The 18,264-nt window shown below is 44.3% G+C and overlaps 1 protein-coding gene across 6 annotated transcripts in view; it reads right to left on the bottom strand.

Annotated features, from left to right (window-relative positions):
* LINGO2 (leucine rich repeat and Ig domain containing 2) overlaps positions 1-18,264 on the bottom strand; it is a 3,618,115-nt gene that overhangs the window by 2,991,591 nt on the left and 608,260 nt on the right. For 2 of the 6 annotated variants that reach the window (XM_069240567.1, XM_069240575.1), the window contains exon 3: positions 12,181-12,264. The exons of the other annotated variants lie outside the window; for them this stretch is intronic. The gene's annotated coding sequence lies outside the window, so the exon portion shown is untranslated. The remainder of the gene's footprint in view (positions 1-12,180; positions 12,265-18,264) is intronic. 6 annotated transcript variants of the gene reach the window in all.

Here is an 18,264-nt window from a genome sequence, read left to right as displayed (position 1 = left end):
ACCCCTGCCGCCCCAGGGCCCTAGACCTTGCCACTGAGCTATAGCTCCTTAAAGTGCAACTAAACCCAATAAAGTGAAAATCTTCCCTAGGGAAAGACCGCCCTTCCCGCCATTTGCCTATGGTGAGAGTATCAGCTATTGTGTTTTTTTTTTTTTTTTTTTGGGGTTACTCCAATAGCAAAAGCTATTGTTTCGCATACATATCATAGGCCATATGCCTAAAATTGCTGCTAAATTTTTACCCGACAGCATTCCGTAGCTCTCAACCATACCGTGCTGCGTACTAGCGAACCACACAGCACAGGCACACCACCTAGTTGGGTGTCTGTCCACACGTTTGCTACAACACTTTCCATTGACCATGACTAATTCTGCACTTAAGAAGACCAAGCACCATAGGGCGAACTAGAACAGTAAAGGTGCCCTCTTTTGGGTTGGTAGCCATGAAATTACCACACATGCTCCCCTATGATCACCAAGTACCCGTAGTCACCGGTACCTGTCTTAATGACCGTCATAACACCCTCCCAGCCCAGTATGACTGCTGTGAGGTATCCCTGGCAGCATCCATTACGCGCAGCAGTTATCAGATCGCCATGATTAAAACCACTATGACAGTAAAGAGGCTATAACAAATAGAATATACTCAAGGAACCGTTGAGATTTTTTCCTCAGGATCTCCTCATATGCGGCAGGCGCTTTAGCGCCCCAAACCACAGCGCTCCAAACCAAACACCATACTTCCAAAAGGCTGCTAGGGCAGCTGGCGCCCCGCCTCGCAAGCCAGGGAGCGCGCCCCACCTATGCACACGTTCGGGGCCCCTAATGGAAGCATTAGATGTAGGAGACCAAACAGATCGGAGACTGCCCCGGAACATGGCCCTGAATTCTTATGCTTGATTGACGTAGCATTCGAGAGTACTACCGTGAAATTGCACTGTAGATCGATACGCTGCCCATAGCACCGCTGAAAGTTTAGTGAATTAGAATTCTTGTAAACCTGTCCCTCTCGTTACTGAACATGTTACAATACAGTCAAACACACAGAATTACCAAGGCAACCTTTTTTCAAAAATTTCAAATTTTACAAGCGCCTCAGGCATGTGTGTCCTCCACTATTACACCGTGTTAAAATTGTGCAGGTTATCAGTTAAAAGATAATGCAATTACTCCATATGAGGTACGAGCTCACAAACACGGCCTGGCTCAGTGCAGATATTGCTGTATAAGCAACACGCACTAATTGCGCCACTGGGACTGACTTCACAAATGGGAATTTAACAACCACAAAGGACCTCACAAAGCGACCCCGACAGCCTCCGGCGACCTGCCCCGCAAAACGCTTATACTTTAATGGCGGTGGCTGAATTCGGACCCCTGTCCCTGGTTGCTTCCTACACCAAAGGCACTAGACTTGGCCACGAGCTAAAGACTCGACGGGGAAGACAAACCCTACCCCCACGCCACCGTGCTCCTGCCGAGAGCAATCCCAAACGGCAAAAAAAACGCGCCTTGATTACGACTCAAAAGCTACGCTACCCACCGTGCGAAGCTAACAATATAGTTGCCGGAGCATTTTTCAGAGGAATGCGACCCTTAACCCCTAGTCGACTCGCCCCGCACGGCGCTCGCCGTGGAAAGCAGTCTGTTGGAGAAATCCGGCTTTGATTCCCTTATCCCCCGTATAGCCAAGGGCCGTGCTGTCGCAGGAGCTACAGCTACACCCCTACACAACAGCGCGCCCGCGGAGACTCACCCGGTCCAAACTGGAACACCAGGCACGACAGAAGTACCCTCCGATCCAGTCCACAACAAACGGGGCCGCCTGCGTGCTTCCTCGACCGCACACCAACAGGGAAATACAATTGCAGGCCTCACGCCAGGTCCCGCCGCCGCACCTCGGAAAAGAAGGTCTAGCCTTCTTGGGGGGGCCCTTAAATAGCCCCCCACCGGTATGCGGCGGCCGGAACCGGCGCACGGCGAACGTCGGCCGCACGACATGCCCCCTGCATGATGGACTTCCGCCCCAACGCCTCACGAGGCGTCAGGGCGGACATCCGGCTGAACTCCAGCACCCCCGGCAGAAGGAGAAAGGGGGGGGGGGAGTGCCCCAGGGCCTTGGAGGCCCCGTGTCCTAACGGGACGCGCCCCCCCACTGCGGAGCGGGCGCTCTTCCCAACGTTGTCTGCGGGTTTTCTGTCATGTGTTAATGCTAGATATCGGCAAATATGGGCTTCATTCACAAGGCATGGCCGTGTCCTTGTTTGCAGAATTTGCCTCTGAAACGATGCGCCACTTGTGCAAAAGTACTATATAGATCCGGCGGCTTTTACCACACATAATTCACGACACAAAACCTGGCGAAATACCTGTGGGAAGAACTCACAATATTAAAATGTTGGCAAGAATCGAGAAAACCGGAATTTGCATTGATGTTTTAATACACCTTGAAACAATCGAGTCTTGCAGTTTTGTTTTGTAGTCCGTAACAATATGTATAGATCGTGGTTATGAGGGAATTTACCACTCTGCAATTTAAGACGAAGGAGAACAGTCCATTTATTCCCACTATTTGATAACGGTATTTGTTCTGTTTCTGAATGCTCCCTTTTTTAGAAAATGAGGAAAGAAGGAAAGTGTGATACGAGATATAAAGTGGTGTTTTTAGAATCCCCAAATTCCGTGGTTAAATGGGTGAAAACAAATAAATGAATAAATAAATATCTCAGGCTCTTTAGGTCGCTAACTCAGTCCCTAGACCAGGGTTCTGCAAAGTCGGTCCTGGAGAGCCGGATCCAGGCCAGGTTTTTAGCGTATCCACATTTTAAAAAAATGTAGATTTTTGAAACATCCTTTTTCTAAATGTGGATATGCTAAAAACCTGGCATGGACCCAGCTCTCCAGGACCGACTTTGCAGAACCCCTCCCTAGACCAACGAGTGTATTGCATGAAATGCTTTCAGGTTTGTTATATGTTTTTGCAAGGCCCCGAAAAACAAACTGTATACACTGCGCTTCTTTCGTTTGCGCCATGTGGTAGACACCTGGGGCCATATTTATACTTTTTGACGCAAAACTGCGCTAACGCAGTTTTGCGTCAAAAAAATTAGCGCCGGCTAACGCCATTCTGAAGCGCCATGCGGGCGCCGTATTTAATCAATGACGTTAGCCGGCGTTAGCCACCGGCGCTGCCTGGTGTGCGTGGAAAAAAACGACGTACACCAGGCAGCGCCGGCGTAGGGGGATATGGGGCTTGGGCGTCAAGAAATGGGGCAAGTCAGGTTGAGGCAATTTTTTCGCCTCAACCCGATTTGCGCCATTTTTTCCGACTCCCAACCCCCATAGAAATGACTCCTGTCTTAGCAAAGACAGGAGTCATGCCCCCTTGCCCAATGGCCATGCCCAGGGGACTTATGTACCCTGGGCATGGTCATTGGGCATAGTGGCATGTAGGGGGGGCACAAATCAGGCCCCCCTATGCCACAAAAAAAAAAAAAAAAAAAAAACTTTCCTGAACTTACCTTAATGTCCCTGGGATGGGTCCCTCCAGCCTTGGGTGTCCTCCTGGGGTGGGCAAGGGTGACAGGGGGTGTCCCTGGGGGCATGGGAGGGCACCTCTGGGCTCCTTCAGAGCCCACAGGTCCCTTAACGCCTGCCTTTTGCAGGCGCTAAAAAACGGCGCAAAAGCGGCCGTACGTCATTTTTTTTGACCCGCCCACTCCCGGGCGTAAATTTTGCCCGGGAGTATAAATACGACGCACATGCCTCGGAGTCGATTTTTTAGCCGTGAACGCCTACCTTGCATCTCATTAACGCAAAGTAGGTGTCCACGCTAAAAAATGACGCAAACTCCAGGGACTTTGGCGCTAGACGCGTCTAACGCCAAAGTATAAATATGGAGTTAGTTTTGCGTCGGAATTGCGTAAAAAAAAAGCAACGCAATTCCGGCGCAAACGGAGTATAAATATGCCCCCTGGTACAGACGTTTGATTCAATTTTTTTTTTTTAAAGGCTCCCTGGTTTTGTGTATAGTATCTGGCACCAAGAAGTGGCATTGCTCCATTGGATGCCTCATCATTAATAATAACATATATGACAGTATGCATAGATTTTAAACCAGGAACACTGGGTCTCCCTGACCCCGGCGTGTGATGGGAACGAAGCGCTGTATTAGAGATGTGCTGCCTCAGCACCTACACCTTCGCACATGTGCTAGTGTGTGCCTTCACAGCTACGTCATGCGCTCCCTCACAGTGCTGCGCGCCCTCACTGTGCTGCAGCCTCATCTGTCCACATAAAGGCAGGCCTGGCGGGAAGAAGTAGTTTGAAAGGAGGCGGGGGTGTCTCAGAGCAGCAGCTGAGCATCATAGGGCAAGGCCTGGGTATGACCGTAGTCTGAGCCTCAGGACGGATACTACATGGCCGTACCGAGGGTAAAAACAAACACATTAAGAGCCAGTAACTGAACTGTGCAGCACCCATGTGGGCAAGGACTGTGTGCCCTTCTCACTCCGCGTTTAAATGCATGCTTGTTGTCCAGACAGTAACAATAGACGCCCTTTGTAGTTTTTAAGGAAGTGCGTCACCCCCTGCTGGATGCATTCGAAGAACTGTCACAATTATAGGGTCTGATGATAAAGGGTGCTGTAACTTGGAGATAACGATACATAGAATAAGTTAATTTTCAAGCAGGGAGAGACATGCACTCCCTGACAAAATCTGGCACACATGTTCCGCCCTGAAAAGAAAACAGCTGTCTGAGCCAGTGCAGTGTTAAACCGATCAACAAAATAAATAAGTCGATAAATGTGCAAGTCAGAGAGCATTTAAGGAAGAGAACAAGAATAGTGGAATTTTTACGCTGAGTCAACAACAAATTTTACTCGTGCACATCATCTATTACGTAGTTGTTTTGTAAAATGGCTGACCCACTCATGGGAAATTTAACAGTATTTGCTTTTATCGGCTGTCAGCCTTTTTTCTGTTTTATTATTATACACTGTGTCCATCTAGTGACGATGTCATCATCTTGTTGTGAATTGTCTATGTACCATCCCACACAGTACAGAATGGTCTCTTCCATTAAATACGCACTTTTTTGTCCTACCACTCCATGCAGACTCACAAGCCTTTGTTCAAGCCCAAAGACCAGGGTCCATTCACCCGTAACATTTACTGTCCTGCCAAGAGGCCACTGTCTCTTACTCTCAGCTCAATCTTGCTTTTAGACAGAATATGTCTAATAAGAGTGATAAACTGCAATTACTCCATGCACACTAATAATCCCACATTTAACAAGTTGTCCTACATTTTATGCTGCCATGTTATTGTAAGGGTGTAAGAGGGGATGAGTGTTCTTGCTTTGCTTGCTTGGTCCAACATGAGTCATTGTATACGGCCTCACCATTTTCAGATTTCACCACCCGCCACTGGCTTTCTACCCTTTTATTTCTAGCAACTCAGGCTCAGAGCATAATTTTATTGGTCTTCTTACCAATACTAATTTCCAGCTTTGAAAAAGTCGTTTTTACAAACCACGCTTCTGAAGTCAGAGAACTGAGAACTTGTGAAAGTGTAGTGTGACATTTTCATTTTAGTGATAGGTAAAAGAGTAAGCAAGGGGGGTGAAAGGGAGTATCTGGGTAGACATTAACATGCAAAAAATAAACAGGTTTTCCCATTAGTATGCAATCTAATGTGTCAAATGCAAGTATTTCGTCACAATGGAAATTATATTGGGGCAAACCTAGTTGTATGAATTGGCAATTCCTTGCCACACTTTCGTGGCTCCCTCAACTGCTGAGTTTTGCATTGCACTAAAACTGTCCCTTATTGACACATGCGTGAAGCTAGAACAAAAAATAATACTACGGATTTATAAGTACCCAACAACAAATATGGAGCAGCTTATAATCTTAGAAACTGTTTTGATCAGATTGAGGAAAATAAGAAAAAATAAGGTACAGCAAAGACAACATGCATCAGTTTATTCAGGACTGAAATAATACAATTACATATTTTAATAGATCTCCTCAAGCGGACGTTGTCCTATTTCTAAGTGCTATAATTCATTGAACTACCACTGCCCTATTCAAGAGCACATTATTCTCTGACCACCAAAAGAGTAAGGCCAGAATTTAACCATCTAGGAAGGAACATGCATGCTTCAATTTTCTCACATATTTGACCAGGTGGCACACTCTTCACCAATCCATCTGAAAATAATTTGAGGCTAAATAGGAGCGTTCTGTAGGAAAGCCTACTGTTGGCTGACATAACAGAACATCAGGGCAGTTAAACTTTACATGCAACTTTTTGTAAGCCTATTTATAAGTTCTTCAAAAATGAGAATTCAAAAATAAGTGGAGCTCCCAACTTGAACACACATACACACGTAAAGTAGTCCGGTTAGGACCTATGCACATACATTTTACCCAATGGTAGTTACATATACAAACAAGGGTGTAACTTACCGAAGGTCAGAACCTTATGTGTTCAAATTGCCCATTACTATTCACCAGCATAGTGACAAATTGCAGATAAAGATATGACTGAGTGATAGTAAGTGAAAAATGCACTGAAATGGCTGACCTTATTGCAGCTGGAATTCTGCATATTGGGAAGAGGGACTACAAACACCTATGTTGCATCAAAATTATTAAAATCAGACCTGAGAAACAGCCAAGAATCTCTTTATCTCTGGCTGTGGTATACTACCAGCATGTCCCAGGACAATAGTGCCCAGATGTATTTCAAGGAAACAAAAAGAAAAATAGCTTTACATGGGGCTAGGTGCCAGCAACTGGATTGTTAACTTGGGAACGGAGGTACCTTTGCAAACTTAATAAACAGGCCCTAATTAAGTCTCAAAACAGTTCTCAGCGAAACTCTGCTCAAGAACCTGATAGCTGTGGCACAAGTAGCTAGCATGAGAGGTGTGTTAATTTCATACAGAAGCAATAAGTTCAAATTTCAGAATATGGCACCATAAAATTGCCAAACAATTTATAAAAACATAGAAAAGTTGAATGAGCAAACATATACCAAAATGACTACATTCTAACAAGGTCACAAGGGGAACTGTGTATATATAGGCAAAAAGTGCACAGAAAAATTTAAAGCACCAATATCAATGTTCACTTGAGAGATCACCTTGATCTAGCCTTACTTTTCGTTTGATCATGATGGAGCAGAGGTCAGTACGTCTATTAGGTCACATCAGTCAAAGTTTTTAGGTTGCCACTTAGTATAATTTTTGGACCTCAAAATCTGCAATAAGATGAGGTCCAAATCTCATGCTAGTGATAGTCCCTCAAAACTATATATGTCGGTGAGTTCCTGGAAGAGCTGTTTTTGTTTTTTATAGCTAGGAAGATTGCTTAGCTGCCGGTATACATTTGTCACCTTGCCATAAATCAATACTTTACTTTCAGATTTTGTCACTTTTTTGGTTCCAAATCCACCACTGGAGCTAGGATTGAAGCTATGTCCTGGCAGGGATTCCTGAGGCTGGATAGATTTATCACTTGGGTCACTGTACCAGATTCCAGTGTGACAAAAGCTCCAAGGGAGAGGAAACTGATTTTTTTGACTGTTGAGGGTGCACCCATCCTAGCGAAGTCCCAGCACCTTGTACCATCCCTCCAACATTGGAGAAAATGAGGTACACTTTTGTTAAAATGCTCAGAAATGCCCTCTTGGTCACCTCTGCAGCCCTCAGGACAAGCTGCAAGGCACAAACACACATATCAACATATTTTTTCTAAGAATAACATTTAGCAACCTTGGAGTGGTCTGTTATCTATTTGCAAGGAACAGTAGATATGAACGTTCCTAATGACATCTAAATGTAAGATGACATCCTCTACTATTCCTTTTAGGGTGCCAACAAGTTGTTGAGCTCACTCATCCACGGATCCATTGTGGATCTGATGCATATCTTCTGCAGTGTGAAATAGCTATCTAGTTTCAACCTTAATTTCTCAAAAACCACTAAATGGAATTACACCAATTCTCAAAAAGCACAATTTCCGGGCCAAGATCCTACTTTTTGCCAAATTTCGTGTAATTCACTTTACATGTTTTGGCTGTAGCTGTGTCTAATTTCCTATGTAGGTACAAATGTGGAAATGTGTTTTTGGACCCCACCCCCTTTTCCTTGGTCTCTGCTTGACAGATCACCTCAAAACCTAGCAGAAAGGAGTTGAGATGGATGAGGCTTTGTGGTTAGCCATAAACTTGACACCATTTGACTTTTCCAAAAAAGCCTCACTCACCTCAACTATTTTCTGGGAAGTTATCTATCTATCTATCTATCTATCTATCTATCTATCTATCTATCTATCTATCTATCTATCTATCTATCTATCTATCTATTACCTAGTGGTGGTCACCACTAGGTAGTTATAGTTAGGACCATGTTTCCATTGAAAAAGTGTTTTTTGATTTGCCTATATCTTTGGCACTGTTTGATGAATCTTCACAAAATTTCCTAAAAAAGCTGTGGTTACCTTGTCAATTACCATAGGACCTTTAAACACGACTACAGCCCGAACCGCAGGATGGAATTTCACCAAATTTGGCACAAAGCTAGCTTTTAGTACTCAGATTATGCTTTTACTTATTTGGTGTAAATTTGATCAGGAGTTCTTGAGAAATTGAATGATCTCCAAATTTGTATATATATGGCCGCAAAGCCTTCACAAATAATGATGAGCTTGTGCAGGGAAATACACAGCTCTGATTGGCTGTCAACACTTCAAGCAGGAAGTGTTGGCAGCCATCTAGGGACTCGGCTGCAACCCTAAAAAAAAACAAAAAGTACAAATAAATAAAAGGGGCCAGTGTAGAGACACTCTGACGCCTTAGTTCAGGTGCTGGGTCCCAGAGGCACCAAGCCAGGGCAAAAAAAATCATTTAAAAAAAATGTTTTGCCACAAATGTGTGAAATTCGTCAATTTACGGCACCATTTATAAAAAAAAACAAGGGCAGACTCCGGTGCTTGTTATTTTTAAAGCCCCCAGGTGGGCCAGATCCCGGGAGCAAGGTAAAAATATAAGGAAGGGGGTGAATGGGGCACTCTCCTGGACTTTTCAGTACCCCAGGGACCGTCACCTTCCCAGGCTTATTTTTCTTTTAATGCAGGGAATTGTGCTGCACCCCCCCAGCCCCAGGGTCCACCACCTCCCCAGAGTTCTAGTCTACTCTAATGTGGGGGTCTTGTGTCCCTCTCGGCTGCTCCTGGGCCCACCACCTCCCCGTGGCTTGTTTTTATTTGAATGTGGCGTGGCTGGCAGCACCCCACAGCCCTGGGGGCCACCACCTCCCTGGGGCAAACCTGAAGAAAAAAGAAAGGTGGTGGTTTCAGACCCCTAAAGCCCCGGGGCCATCATCTCCCCTGGGCAATACATATTGGAAGGGGGTCGAGCGGCCCCCCTTGAGGAGCCGATGATGGCTCTTGGGGACCACCAACCCCAGGACCAGCTCCTTCTTTGTCCCAGGCTGCCCACACCGGGGACATAGCTGCTTGCTTTTGCTTTGTAGGAGCTGACAGCTCCCACCAATGAAAAGTGAACAAAGTCTACTTTTTGCAAGTGAGAGCTGTCCAACAGCTCTCATCTGCAGAAAATTGAATTGTCGTCTGCTTTCCCTGCACGCAAATATGTGTGCAGAGAAGACAGATGAAAACATTGCTCCCACAAGCAGGGAGCTGCAATTAAATGCATCTCCCTGCTTGAGGGAGCAGTGCTGGCTCCCTGCCGGACATGGGGAGTTGGCTAGGAGGGCAGGGGAATTCAGGTTTCCCCCTAGGTCCTGTTACTCTCTCTCTCTCTCTCTCTCTATCTCTCTCTCTCTCTCTCTCTTCTTTCCCATGATGGGATAGAAGGGAGAGAGAGAGAGAGGGAGAGATTATCATAGTAATGGTCTCTCCGTGTAATAACTTCAAAGAGTAAGACCGGCAAGATGTTTGATACAAATGTTATAGTTGCACTTGGAGGCAGAGCAGAACAGAGTCACTGCTGGCCTAATGGTGAAGCTCTTGTACTGTCACTCAGTAGGCTGAAGGTTCAAATCCTAGTATCGCTTGGCAGTGAGTTATTTACTAGTGTTTTGACTGTTAAACCTTCCTAGTAACAGGACATTCATGTTTCTTTCCTCTCACATGTGTGGGATGCATATCATAGGTATATATAGGTATATATGGAAACAGTCCATTAAGCAGTCACCTGAGACCTAATGGTAAAGGTCACGGACTCTCACACTGACAGTTGGGGGTTCTACTATTGTTGTGTCCATTATCATTTCCCTCCTTTAATTTCTTTAAAACTTCACAAGTTTAAGGTTCTTACTGAAAATGATCTCACTCTTTTTAATTGACAAACACATATTTTTTTTCAATTTGTCCAACAATATCTCATTCTAAGTAAATCATCCTTTAAAGCCTTAAAAAGCTCTCTATCTCTATCCTTCCCTCTCTTACTCTCTTTCTCTCTCTCTCACTCTTTCAATCTCTTTCTCCCACTCACACACCCACTCAGACTCTCACACACCCACTCACAGACCCACTGACACCCTCATGCACCTACTCACAGGCCTGTGCAAACACTGATGCACCCACTAAGACACTGATGCACACACTCTCACACCCAGAGACTCTCACAGCCACTCTCGGCCCCAGATACACCCTCTCACACCTATTCTCTCACCCAAAGAAACAGGCTGTGGCCAACTACTGCCACGCATGGCCAAAGGGCTGGGTGGTTAGGGTAGCTGGCTGCAGGGTCTGGCTACAGGCCAACCCTGTGGCCAATTGCCACCACGGATGACCAAAAGGTGAATGTCGGTGGTTTGATCAACATATAGTAATGAAAATTAGTATGTGTTAAAAAAAACATAGGAATTCAATGAAAAAACAAAAGTTACAGGGATGTTATAGTTAGGAAATAGAATTTAAAAAACAGAAATTCACAGAAAAAACAAAAGTTACAGGGGCGTTATAGTTAGGGTCACATTTTAAATGTACAAAAACATAGAAATTCACCTTTTATAGTTAGAGTTATCTCAAGTAGCTATAACTCATGCCCTAAGGTAACTATAACTTGCGCCTCGCCGGGCACTGCTAATTACTCCACAAAGTACAGCACTCATGACATCTTTGATAACATCACTGATAATATCAATGTAATATTAGCAGTGATTTTTCTTACGAAATAACTGTATATGGCAGTGGTGCGAGTTATAGTTACTTTAGGGCACGAGTTATAGTTACTTGAGATAACTTTAACTATAACAGGAGAATTTCTATGGTTTTGTACGTTCAAAATGTGAGCCTAACTATAAGGTCTCTGTAACCTTTTGTTTTTCTTTTTCCCGGTGAATTTGTATATATATATATATATATATGCATATATATATATATATATATATATATATATATATATATATATATATATATATATATATATATATATATATATATATATATATATATATATAGAGACACACACACATGTGTATGTATATATATATATATATATAAATAGCCAAGAATTTTCACTGCACTCCACAAAGTATCAATGATGTGTATTTTATTTAAGTAACAACCACCAACGCGTTTCAACTCCCCATGGAGTCTTGTTCACAGTGGATGAGTCCCTTTTCCATTTTGCTTTTTATACTCAATATCACTTCATCATGCACAATGCATTCTGGATATCGTAGTTCACATACATTAAACTTTAAGTTAAAATTAGTAGTTTTCAAAATTTAAAATTAAAAATCCCATTTTAAACACAGATATATTGGCAACACAATATGTCCGCTCAAGAAAAGGATCTTGGAGCACACTAGAGCCATCACTAATCAAGAAATGAGCTACACAATGACAAAACACTTGGAGAGGAGGAAAGAGGAAGGAGGAGGAAAGAAAAAGGAAAGAGGAAGAAATAAAAACAGAAGAAAAGAAACACCTACACAGTGGGATACTGAAAAGTTTTTTAAACTCATCAAGTTGTTACAGTATATCTTATTTTTTCACACACTTATCCTCGTGGCCTATATTTATCAGGCTGCATCGATATCCTTGTAGAAGCATTGCATATTTTCATGTGTGTGCTTTGAACTTTGGGAAATGCGATAGTATTTGTTAACAGCAAAGGCTTTTGTCTGGAAAGACTCACCGCGTGTTCTGGCGTCCTCCGACTCCACACAGGCGGTGTTCAGTTTCCAGTTAATTGCCGTCAGCTGTTCAGTTCACCAGTTTTCTAAATTAATGTATATATAAAGAAATAATCATCAGATTAGAATGACTTCAAAAAATAGATGCGGTACCGTATATAAAAGAGTCTATGTCAAATGAAACAAATGATAAAGGAGAAATATTGTTGTATGTGCGGTAGAAGTGGTGAAAAGAATATAGCAAATACAAATAGTGCGAAAATACAAGTTAGAAAGGATTGGAAGAATGTTGAAAAACAAAAGTGAGTAAGATTATGTGTTTAAAATGGGATTTTTAATTTTCAATTTAGAAAACTACTAATTTTAACTTCAAGTGTAATGTATGTGAACTACGATATCCAGAATGCATTGTGCATGATGAAGTGATATTGAGTATAAAAAGCAAAAGGGACTCATTCACTGTGAACAAGACTCCATGGGAAGTTGAAACACGTTGGTGGTTGTTACTTAAATAAAATACACATCAATGATACTTCGTGGAGTGCAGTGAAAATTTTTGGCTATTTATATTTTTCGAGATTGGTCCTCTCTGTCACTGGGCACCGGCAGTGGAGTGCGCCGCCCAGCAACCCTCAGACCATTTTGTTCGACAATATATATATATATATATATATATATAGACACACACACACAGGGACATCATAATAATGTTAGCAATGTTCAGAATTTACACACACACAATAGAAATTCAGCAGTTATAGTGTTATAGTTAGAGTTATCTCAAGTAACTATAACTTGTGGCCTATGGCAGTGGTTCCCAGCCTTTGGACTTCTGTGGATCCCCACTTCATCATTACTGGAACCCAGGGACCACCACTGAATCATTGTTGGAATCCGGGAACCCCCACACCCCCACTGAGTCATTACTGAAAGCTGAGGACCCGTTCTGTTAATATTATTTAATTTTCTAAGCAGTCACGGACCCTCTGAGGAGGCTTTTTGGACCCCCAGGGGTCCCCGGACCACAGGTTGGGAACCACTGGCCTATGGTAACTATATCTTGCACCCCGCTATGCACAATTTTCATGCCCCCTCCACGCAGCCCCTCTCCTGGGCTAATATTGTCCCCAGGGACCCCATATCCCTGGGCCTATTCTATTAATCAGTGGAATTGAGCACGCAGCCCCCCTCCATGGGCCAATATTGGCCTCGTCTACCCCATCTCCTTGGGCCTATTCTATCAATAAGGGGAGGGGCATGAAGCCCCCCTTCCCAAGCAAATATGGGTCCCGAGGACCGCATCCCCCGGTGGCTGGCCTATAAATGGTGGGTGCCCTGGAGCCCACCCAGGGCAACCACTGCTTCTTTGTTGGGGACTGCAGGGGGGAGTCCCAAAGCCCGATGGCCCCAGTTGGCTTCCCACCTCCAGTAGATGCAGGCATTGCTCCCACCCTCACGGTGTAGCAACAAATGCTACTCCCTGTGGGCGAGAGCAATGTTTTCATCTGTTTCCCCACCCGCTTCAGTGCAGGCAGGGAATCAGATGAAAAGTCCTTTCCCAGTGGGTGTGGCCATTTTTCATGCACCCGCCTTCTGGGAAAGGACTTAGGCCCATATTTATACTTTTTGATGCAAAACTGTGCAAACCCAGTTTTGCCTCAAAAGTATAGTGTCAGCTTAAGGCATTCCAGAGCGCAAGCCGGGCACCAAATGTCTGGAATCCCGCAAACCGGGATGGGCTAGTGTCTGGGAAAATGACGTTAGCCGGGTGGGGGTGGCAGTATGGGAGAAGGGGGTTTTGCACCAAAAAATGACGTTAGGCTGGTTAGATGCAAATAAATGGTTTAAACCAGCCTAGCATCATTTCCTGATGTAAAACCATCCATACCACATGACTCTGTCTTATAAAAGACAGGAGTCATGCCCACCACCCCAGTGGCCAGCACAGGGGACAAGGATCACCTGGGCATGGCCGCTGTACCCAGTGCCATGAGAGGGGCCCATTTCAGGACCCCCAGTGGCACTTTAAAAAATGTCTTAAAATACTTAGATCTACTTACCCTACTTACCTGGGATGTGGTCCCCCATCCTCTGGTGTCCCTCTGGTGTGGGTGGGGTTGTTCCTGGGGTTTGGGCTGGGCACCCATAGGCTCTTTCCATGGTGTTTGACCATGGAAATGGGTCCACAGGTCCCCTAATGCCTGCTCTGACTCAGGCGTTAAATAATGTTGCTAAGCAGGCTTAACACCCTTATTTACTCCCTGGGCACCTTTTTTGCACGGAGGATAAATAAGGCACTAAGGGCTTTGAGTAATGTTTGGGACGGGAACTCCTACCCTGCATCTCATTGTCGCAAGGTGGTTTCACACACCCAAAAAATGACGTTAACTCCAATATTTTGACGCTAGACGGGTCTAGCCTCAAAATATAAATATGGCGTTAAGTTTGCACTGAATTAGTGTAAAAAAATTGCGTTAATTCAGTGCAAAGAAGGTATAAATATGCCCCTTAGGGGTTTCTCTCACTAGGCGGGTACTTGGAAATCGCTCCCACCAAGTGAGAGCAAACACAGGTTTTCCTGCCCACATCAGTGCAGGTAGGGAAACCACTATTTCCTGGGGGTGGGCACCCCGGGTCATAGCTGGAGCTGGCTCTAGGGGATGGGGTCACCAGGGTTATTAATAGCTCCTTCTTTTGTGTGTATGGCGGTGCCCTAAGTAATGGGGTGTTTGGGGTCAAATGTGGCCCGGAGAGTGGGGCCAAGTAGCTTCCCTCCTTGTTTCCATATGCAGCTTGGCCCCAGGTGATGGGGTCTCTGGGGCCACAATCAGACCCAGGAGGGGCCCATGTGCATCCCTGGTCCCCTTATATAAAAATGAAAGTCCCTCCGGTATCTGGCACAACCGAGAGGGCCAAAAAAGGCAAGAGGGGTGACCCCGCTTGCCTTTAAAAAAAAACATTCCTGTGGATCCTCCCTGAGTTTGTGGGAAAATTTAAAAATAAACCGTTGCTGGCCCCCGGCAGGGTCTCTGTGGCCCAAGGAGTCAGGATATTCCTACCCTGCCCCTTCAGTTTTATTTTTCCTTTTTTTCTTGGTACTCGGCTGAGTCTGAGTCCCACAATGACTGCCATCTTTTCCTTATTGATGTGGTGGCAGAAAATCAGATTTCATTTAGAGATCTGTTGGATTTGTGGACCGTCCACATCCATATATATGTATATATATATATATATATATATATATATATATACATATATATATATATGCATATATATCTATATATATATATATATATATATATATATATATATATATATATATATATATATATATATATATATATATATATATATATATAAATATATATATACAATCTTTTTTCCTTAATAACTCCAAAACTATAGCATACATTTACACCACATTACAAAAAGCACTCTTTCTGGACCAAGATCTAGCTTTCTGCTAAATTTAGTTTAATTCCATTCAGCAGTTCAGGCTGTAGTTGTGTTCAAAATCCCTATGGGAATTTGCATGGGAATAATGCGTTTTGGGACCCCTTTTCTCTCGGACCCCACTTGACAAATGACCACAAAACTGAAATGACTGACAAACGAATTTTGAAAATTTTGTGAAGATTCATCAAACGGCACCAGTTATTAGCAAAACAAAAAAACACTTCTCATATGGAAACTAGGTCCTAACTCTACCTACATACTGGGGACTGGTAGAAGATATCTTAAGTGATGTAATATATTGGGTAAAGAGGTGCATGGTGAGGGAGTGAGTTATAGTTACTTTAGGGTATGAGTGTGGGCAGAGAAACCACTATGTCTTATGTGAGGGTTTCCTAGGACATAGCATTTGAGCCAGCCCCCAGGGAATTGAGTCCCAGGGGCCTTCAGAGGCTTGAAAAGGTGGCCCATGCAGCCTGCCTCCCCTTAAAAAATATAGCAGGACCCAAGAGATGCAGTCCCCAAGGCTAAAATTGGCCTGGGTAGCGGACCCCCTTTAAAAATGTGCTGGACCCCAGCTGAGTGGGTCCTTGGGACTGAAATTGGTCCGAGCAGTGGGGCTGCCTGCCTTTCTCCCCCCTCAAAAATGTGTCAGGCCCCAGGGGATGGGATCCCTGAGGCCAGAATCTGCCTGGGAAGAAGGGGGCATGTGTACGCCCCTCCCCAAAACATCAAAATGTCTTTCCCTGAGTCCTTGCCCACCCCAGGGGGCGTAGGAGGCTGCATTTTTTTAAAGATTGAATTTTGCCATTAATTCACAGATCCTCTGCGAATTTGCAAACTTTTTTTAAAATAAATGATTTTGGCCCCAGGCAGATTCCTTCTCAGATCTCACCACCAGGCCACGGGGGTAAGGGTATTCCTACCCTGCCCCCTTGTGTCTTTTTTTGTTTATTTTTTAGGACTCAGGGCTGAGTCCCTAGTCCTAAGATGGCTGCTGCCACTTCCTGGTTGAGGTGGTGGCAGCCAAGCAGATCTCAGTTTGAGATCTGTCAGGTTCCACTGAGCCTCTGTGTCCCTAGATACACAAAAATTTTGAGCATTAATTGCTAAAAAAATACTGAACAGTTTTACTCCAAGACACAAAAACGCTTCCTGGACTTAGACCTAGAGTTCTGAGTAATTCGATATAAATCTGTTCAGCAGTTTAGGCTGTAGCTGTGTCTAAAGTTCCTATAAGAAAATTTATGGGGAAAACACGTTTTGGGACTCCCTCTTTTTGCTTGGCCCCCGCTTGGTTGATCACCCCAAAACATTTCATGCTGGCCCATGGAGGGGGGCTGCGTGCTCAATTCCCCAATTGTCGCTAGAGTGTTTTCAAATTGCGGCCCAGGCAGAGCACAGTGATGATACTGAATGCCCTATATTTTTGGCACACATGAGAGTGGTGTAAATATACACTGTGGCTCACACATATCACATTTAGCATCTACATTGCGGGGGCACAAGTTATTATACTGGTGAATTTCCATGTTTTTTTAGTTCAGAATAAAAAAGTTTACATGAAAACTTCACAGAAGTATAGCATTATCTTAACATTTGCGTTTTTAAAAAAAGAGATCCTTTTATCACACCTGACAATAACCTTACTTTAACCTTTGTTTTTTTCAGTGAATTTCTAGAATTTTTTTTAAAGTAAAGTAATAATTAATTCCCATACATAAAGCCAACCTCAGTCTGTACACACTCTTCGGACGACCACATCAGGAAGTTAGCAACAAAACCGACTCTGAGGCAGTCATCCCCCAGCAGGCACGCAGATCCAGATGCATAAGGCTTCTCGAGCATTGCAACAGGCTCGCCACAGGCACACATTCAGAGGCAGCTGACCCCAGGCCATGCAGAGCATTTAGTCCTGCATGGTGTGGGACTAGGGCCTGTCTTGCAGCCATTCTTCACGGCCATTCTCCACTTGAAACTCCCAGCAGGCAGCCAAACACATGCTGCGTACAAACTTTGGCCGAGTACAGTGGGGTGTTGGCCATAGGGCTTAGCCTGTCACCAGGTCCTATGGCCAAACGCCCAGCAGGTTGTGAACCCCAAAACTGCACTCAGCCGGTGGTATGTGCAGTCTAGGATTGGCATTTGGGCCCGGGGGCCACATCCCCTGTGGCCAAAACTTATATGTTAAGGGGAGGGCATGACCTTTGGGACTACATATCCCTGCTTTTAACCTTGCACATTGAGGGGCATATATACAATCCCCTAGCGCCACCTTGTGCACCCTAGCTTCATTTGTTTTAATGCTAAGGCAGTATTAAGGAGGCCTTTCTCCCTCGCCATATTTATGAAGTGACACGATGCTTGCATAGCTCCACTTTGTAAACCCCTGCACCACATTATGCCCGCTCCAGGCATAATGTATGCAGGGGGGCATTCCCACGCTAGCAGGCCCGAAAAAATGGCTCAGATTAATTTACAACATTTTACTGCACCATTTTATCCGTCATTTTTAATGCCTGCTTAGAGCAGGCAGTACAGTGACACACCCTTTGTAATCAATGGGCCTCTCTCTGCTTTGCTGCACTAACATCAACATTTTTTATGGTGGTGCAGCAAAGCACCATGATATT

This window comes from Pleurodeles waltl, chromosome 1_2, assembly GCF_031143425.1.
Source record: "Pleurodeles waltl isolate 20211129_DDA chromosome 1_2, aPleWal1.hap1.20221129, whole genome shotgun sequence".
Taxonomy (NCBI): domain Eukaryota; kingdom Metazoa; phylum Chordata; class Amphibia; order Caudata; family Salamandridae; genus Pleurodeles; species Pleurodeles waltl.
The sequence above is the reverse complement of the archived record's forward strand: the minus strand, read 5'-3'. Positions and strand labels throughout refer to the sequence as shown.